Source organism: Silurus aristotelis (assembly GCF_946808225.1).
Source record: "Silurus aristotelis genome assembly, chromosome: 5".
NCBI lineage: Eukaryota > Metazoa > Chordata > Actinopteri > Siluriformes > Siluridae > Silurus > Silurus aristotelis.
In genome coordinates this window covers 30,075,276-30,081,275 of record NC_139578.1, presented here as the reverse complement: position 1 = coordinate 30,081,275, position 6,000 = coordinate 30,075,276, and positions in this window count along the sequence as shown.

Sequence of the window (6,000 nt, the reverse complement as noted above, 5' to 3'; positions counted from 1 at the left end):
TGGGTAATACCACTATATGTTTTTGGTTCCTGCCACTATTTGTATACTATTCCTGCCAGTATAAGTTGGAATCCTTCATGCAGTTGAGACATTAAAGTGATGCATGATAAGAGTAATGGTAAAAGGGAAAGTAGTAGGAAAGAGTGAGGATCACCCAGTTAGTGGTAAACACTGCCACTCCTTCTCAATTGTGCTGTAAGACTTGTCTCCCTCATATACAGCACTGGGTGCCTCTCTCTGTTTTTGATGCATCAGACTGCAGAACAACATAAAGAAAAAAATGTCAGGAAAATACTTCACACAAAACTGGTTTTGGTAGAAAGCCTATTTGGGTGACCAAATTCACCGGATCATGTCATGAGGCCAGTCAGTGGGCTGGTAATTTTCAATAAAATGCAAACCTTTTATAAAAATCAGTCAGCCCCAGGAACTGCCTCACCCCCTTTTTAGTATTGGGTCTTGGGCTTGCTGTCACATCTATTGATGTTTGCGCATGCCCAGATACAGTAATTCCACCCATCAATTGCAGACCTATTTGGCTTTGCTGGGAGTCCAAGGATCTCAGGACATCTTGAGTTGATATGAAGCTCATAAGTATGACTGATATGCAATAATCTAGAGGTCCCACAGTGACAGGTCCAGTTTGGTGTTCTTAGTGCCCTGATTGTGATTTTTTTTTTTGTAATTCAGAAAAAATCAATGATAATTATTAGAGTATAAATTTGATGCATTCTCAATGCCACACATTGATGAGCTACTTGTTCAGCTCGGTTTTATTTTATTTTTACTGAATTTGACGAAGGGATATGGTAGATCCTATTGACTAATATCTTGTGGGAAAACAGTATTTGCAACTCTGCATTAAACCAATTTGTGAGTATTCCTAGGCTTGTTCAGAACTCTAAGAATGTTCCAGCTATGCATGGATAGAATCTTCTGTCCATATGATACTAATGCATGTGTCAGGCTGCAGACATGGAAGCAGATAAAGTCCAATCATGTTCTTTATTGAGGTGCAAAAAACAAAACACTCATAAGCCGATGAAAACAAAAGCAAACACAGACATCCGCTCGTAACAAAGTATCCACTATGAGCGCGAATGTCCAACGCCTAATCCCGATGTAAGTAAAGCTTTCGGCAAAGAGTACTCCAATAAGGAAATGGAGTGCGGAGAAATAGCCACCAGTGAATCCCGGCGTTTGAGCAGCCACGCGATTTACCTGCATGACAATACAACGACCGACAGCCTGTGACTCAAGAACGTGAGTTTATGTAGTCTGATCTTTCATGAGCCACAGCTGTCGGTAATCTCGGAAGGCAGCGTGACTGCTATCGAGGGGGGTGTGGCAGGGTGAATGAAAGACACTTCTGAAAAGCAAAAGTAAAGAAAATATAAAAATGCGTTGCATTCCAGGAATTGGGTAAATTCCTAATCCAATCTACTGCTAAACACTAAAGGTTTTAATTAGGTACGGTTTGTTTCTTATACTTGCTTGGTATTCCATCCACCTCACAGGTGTGGCAGATCAATATGCTCATTAGACAGCATGATTATTGCACAGGTGTGCTTTAGGCTGGCCACAATAAAAAGCCACTCTCAGTTTTACTTTTTTGGGGGTCCGAAAACCAGTCAGTATCTGGTGTGACCACCATTTGCCTCATGCAAATGAAGCAGAGAACTGCAGTCAGTTTGAGACCCCTGGGACGCTTTCACAGGAAATAAAAGTACTGCACTAACATGCACACCATCATTAGGTAGTAATGATTTCATGAACTTTTTTAATAATAAAGTTGAAAACATCAGGCAAGAAATCCAGACGATTAATATAAATCCAAATTATTTTACAAGTAACCCTGTAGACAGCAGTGTAATTATAGCAGACAATCAACTACAGAGCTTCACTCCTATTCATGAGAATGACTTAATTTCATTAATTTCCTCATCAAAATCATCAACCTGCATTCTTGATCCCTTGCCTACAAGTTTCCTAAAATATATAATTCCAGAGGTAATTGAACCTGCTTTAAAAATAATAAACTCTTCCATTAGCACTGGTTATGTACCAAAATCCTTCAAACTGGCAGTTATTCACCCCCTAATTAAGAAACCTGACCTTGACCCATGTCAGCTGTCCAACTACAGGCCAATATGAAATCTCCCCTTTATATCCAAAATTTTAGAAAAGGTTGTAGCACAGCAGTTATGTTCACACCTACTTATGAATAACATTTTTGAAATGTATCAGTCAGGATTTCGGCCTCATCATAGCACAGAGATGGCGCTAGTTAAGGTGGTAAATGACCTGTTATTGGGCTCTGATCAGGGTTTTGTCTCTTTATTTGTTTTGCTCGACCTTAGTGCAGCTTTTGACACCATTGATCACACTATCCTCCTTGCTAGACTTGAGAACGTTGTTGGAATAAAGGGAACAGCTCTCTCTTGGCTCAGGTCTTATTTGACTGATTGCTATCAGTTTGTTAATGTAAACGGTGAGTTCTCCACACTCTCTAAGGTAAAGTTTGGTGTTCCACAAGGATCTGTCTTAGGCCCACTGCTTTTCTCTTTATATATGCTGCCTCTGGGTGAAATTATACATAAACATGGTATTCACTTCCATTTCTATGCTAATGATACACAGTTGTATATTTCAGCAAATGAGATGAGAGAGATCATCTTAACAATTTTGAAGAGAGTGTAAAGGAGATTAGACAGTGGTTGCTTGATAACTTTCTTCTGCTCAACTCAGATATGACAGAAGAACTTTTACTAGGACCACATGCAGCTAGAAGTAAACTTTCCGATTACGTAGCATCTCTGGATGGTGTTTCTGTTTCAGCGTGTACGGCTGTCAAAGACCTTGGTGTTATTATTGACCCGGGTCTTTCCTTTGAGGCTCACGTGAATAATATCACCAGGAGCGCCTTCAGTGAAATATGATGTCGTTACAGGATGCAGAAAAATTAGTTCATGCTTTTGTTACTTCTAGATTAGACTACTGTAACGCTTTACTGTCTGGGTGTGCGAGTGAGTTCATAAATTAGCTTCAGTTGGTTCAGAATGCAGCAGCAAGAGTCCTCACTAGATCTAGAAAATATGACCACATCACCCCTGTATTAATCAGTCTACACTGCTCCCAATCAAATCTCGCATTAATTATAAAATACTACTACTGACGTATAAAGCACTTAACGGTCTCACGCCGCAGTATCTGAGTGAACGTCTGTACCAGTATGATCCTCCACGCCTACTTAGCTCAAAAGGTGCAGGCTATCTGTTTGTTCCTCAAATAATGAAGACTACAGCAGGGGGCAGATCTTTCTCTTATAAAGCCCCACAGTTATGGAACAGCCTTCCTATCAGTGTTCGGGACTTAGACACAGTCTCAGTGTTCAAGTCGAGGTTGAAAACATTTATTTAGTCAAGCCTTTGATCAGTAGATTTTTTCTCAGGTTAAGGCACAGATCTGGAGGGAACATGAATATAGAGTGTTTGGTGAACTGGGATATTTGACGCTGTCGTCCCCTCACATTCACACGTTCACTCAGTTTTGTTGACGGTGATGTGGTGGGTCGTATCTTATCCCAGAGATCCCTCATGTCTGTGTTGCCTTCTGGTTCTCCCTTTTAGTTATGCTGCCATAGCGAGTCTTGCCGGAGTCCAAACTGCACAGTGACTTTAACTCTCATACAACAATAGGTACACTTAATAATCCATATCCTTCTCTTCCTGTCACCCTCTTCTCTCTCTCTCACTCTCTCTCTCTCTCTCTCGGTCGAGTTAAACATGCTTCTGAGGCTCCAGTGACCACTGTTCCTGCCCCTCTCCCCTCCGTGGATCTTCCCACTTCGTCCTGGCCTGCCTCTGGATAGTGTTCTCTTCGACTGGAGGCCACTCTGTGCAGCTTGGGACGGTTTCTCATCAACGCCTTGGGTGGTTCCATGAAATTCTGGAGTAAGAACGGGCGCTTTGAGGATGGATTGGACTGTAGTTAATGTCAACAGTCTGCTACACTGACTCAGGAATACAGTTCGCTTCTGATCATCATCACTGTACCCCGCAACATTGTATACCTGCTACAAATGGACATTCGGTGCAACCCAGATGAGGATGGGTTTCCTCTTGAGTCTGGTTCCTCTCAAGGTTTCTTCCTTGTGCCATCTCAGGGAGTTTTTCCTTGCCACAGTCGCCACCGGCTTGCTCGTCAGGGACAAACTTACTCATAAAGAACATATTCATTTTTAATCACCGCATTATGTGTGTAAAGCTGCTTTGAGACAATGTTCATTGTTAAAAGCGCTATACAAATAAAAATGAATTGAATTGAATTGAATTGAATATAAAGAGAGGGGCGGAGCTGTCAACTGATCACCACCTGGTGGTGAGTTGGATCCGATGGCGGGGGAGGAAGCTGGACAGACTCGGCAGACCCAAGCGTACTGTGAGGGTCTGCTGGGAACGTTTGGCCGAGCCTCCTGTCAGAGAGATCTTCAACTCCCACCTCCGGCAGAGCTTTGACCAGATCCCGAGGGAGGCCGGAGATATTGAGTCCGAGTGGACCATGTTCTCCACCTCCATTGTCGAAGCGGCCGCTCGGAGCTGTGGCAGTAAGGTCTCCGGTGCCTGTCGAGGCGGCAATCCCCGAACCCGGTGGTGGAAACCGGAAGTAAGGGATGCCGTCAAGCTGAAGAAGGAGTCCTACCTGGCCTGGTTGGCTTGTGGGACTCCTGAGGCAGCTGACGGGTACCGGCAGGCCAAGCGAACTGCAGCCCGGGTGGTTATCGAGGCAAAAACTCGGGCCTGGGAGGAGCTCGGTGAGGCCATGGAGAAGGACTATCGGCTGGCCTCGAAGAGATTCTGGCAAACCGTCCGGCGCCTCAGGAGGGGAAAGCAGTGCCCCACCAATGCTGTTTACAGTAGAGGTGGGGAGCTGTTGACCTCAACTGGGGATGTCGTTGGACGGTGGAAGGAATACTTCGAGGATCTCCTCAATCCCGCCGTCACGTCTTCCATTGAGGAAGCAGAGGCTGAGGGCTCAGAGGCGGACTCGTCCATCACCCAAGCTGAAGTCACCGAGGTAGTAAAGAAACTCCTCGGTGGCAGGGCACCGGGGGTGGATGAGATCCGCCCTGAGTACCTCAAGTCTCTGGATGTTGTGGGGCTGTCTTGGCTGACACGCCTCTGCAGCATCGCGTGGCGGTCGGGGACAGTGCCTCTGGAATGGCAGACCGGGGTGGTGGTCCCTCTTTTTAAGAAGGGGGACCGGAGGGTGTGTTCCAACTATAGGGGGATCACACTTCTCAGCCTACCTGGGAAAGTCTATGCCAGGGTACTGGAGAGGAGAATACAGCCGATAGTAGAACCTCGGATTCAGGAGGAACAATGTGGTTTTCGTCCAGGCCGTGGAACACTGGACCAGCTCTATACCCTCTACAGGGTGCTGGAGGGTTCATGGGAGTTTGCCCAACCAGTCCACATGTGCTTTGTGGATTTGGAAAAGGCATTCGACTGTGTCCCTCGCGGCGGCCTGTGGAGGGTGCTCCGGGAGTATGGGGTCGGGGGCCCTTTACTAAGGGCTGTCCGGTCCCTGTATGACCGAAGCAGGAGCTTGGTTCGCATTGCCGGCAGTAAGTCAGACTTGTTCCCGGTGCATGTTGGACTCCGGCAGGGCTGCCCTTTGTCACCGGTTCTGTTCATAATTTTTATGGACAGAATTTCTAGGCGCAGCCAGGGGTCGGAGGGTGTCCGGTTTGGTGACGACACGATTTCGTCTTTGCTCTTTGCAGATGATGTTGTCGTGTTGGCTTCATCAGACCAGGACCTTCAGCATGCACTGGGACGGTTTGCAGCCGAGTGTGAAGCGGCTGGGATGAGAATCAGCACCTCCAAATCCGAGGCCATGGTCCTCAGTCGGAAAAGGGTGGCTTGCCCACTTCAGGTTGGTGGGGAGTTCCTGCCGCAAGTGGAGGAGTTTAAGTATCTTGGGGTTTTGTTCACGAGT